The sequence below is a fragment of the Epargyreus clarus genome, unplaced genomic scaffold (genome assembly GCF_041222505.1).
Source record: "Epargyreus clarus isolate Ecla_fem2 unplaced genomic scaffold, WU_Ecla_fem_2.2 ptg000014l, whole genome shotgun sequence".
In the NCBI taxonomy this organism is placed as follows: domain Eukaryota; kingdom Metazoa; phylum Arthropoda; class Insecta; order Lepidoptera; family Hesperiidae; genus Epargyreus; species Epargyreus clarus.
This window is the reverse complement of record NW_027332222.1, coordinates 3,572,779-3,573,412: the sequence shown is the minus strand read 5'-3', so window position 1 is coordinate 3,573,412 and position 634 is coordinate 3,572,779. Positions and strand designations below refer to the sequence as shown.

The 634-nt window shown below is 30.8% G+C and overlaps 1 non-coding gene across 1 annotated transcript; it reads right to left on the bottom strand.

The window, feature by feature from the left end:
- Nucleotides 1-212: 212 nt before the first annotated feature.
- TRNAR-UCG (transfer RNA arginine (anticodon UCG)) lies at nt 213-285 on the bottom strand. The gene has a single exon. It is a non-coding gene; the product is annotated as a tRNA-Arg (tRNA).
- Nucleotides 286-634: the final 349 nt, after the last annotated feature.

Genomic DNA, 634 nt, shown 5'->3' with positions numbered 1-634 from the left:
ATTTAACAGGTAATAATTAAGAAATAATATCATTAAATTAGTTCATGGCATCATAAATATTACTCGACAGGAAAAAATGAATCTTTGACAAAAAATATTGAGGAAAATAGATTACGCGAAATACAATTGAAAAAAGAACAATTACTTATTTACCCGTATCTACAACTACAGAATAAAAAATAATACAAAAAATAATATATGCTTACAATTTTCGACCGTGACAGGACTCGAACCTGCAATCTTCGGATCCGAAGTCCGACGCCTTATCCATTAGGCCACACGGCCGATATACGGAGGGTTGAAAAACTTCTACCAAAGCGTCAAGATTACGTAACTGCGAAATAAAATAAGCTATTGTTAGGAATATCGTCAGGAAATTATTTAAAAACAACGTTTATATTATAAACCGAGAACATTTTACTTTACAAAATTAACAAAATAACAAGAAGTAAGCATACAAATTATAGATTCGACGTTCTTTACAATGATCGAAAAATAACTACCCAGACGGCGATCTACAATGTCCTTTTATACGCGTTTTTAATTAATACTCTAATTTGGCAATTAAATTGTCTATCTTCTACAGTCGTTCATAACACTATTTTATAGAATTGAAGTAAAAAACGAGCACGCA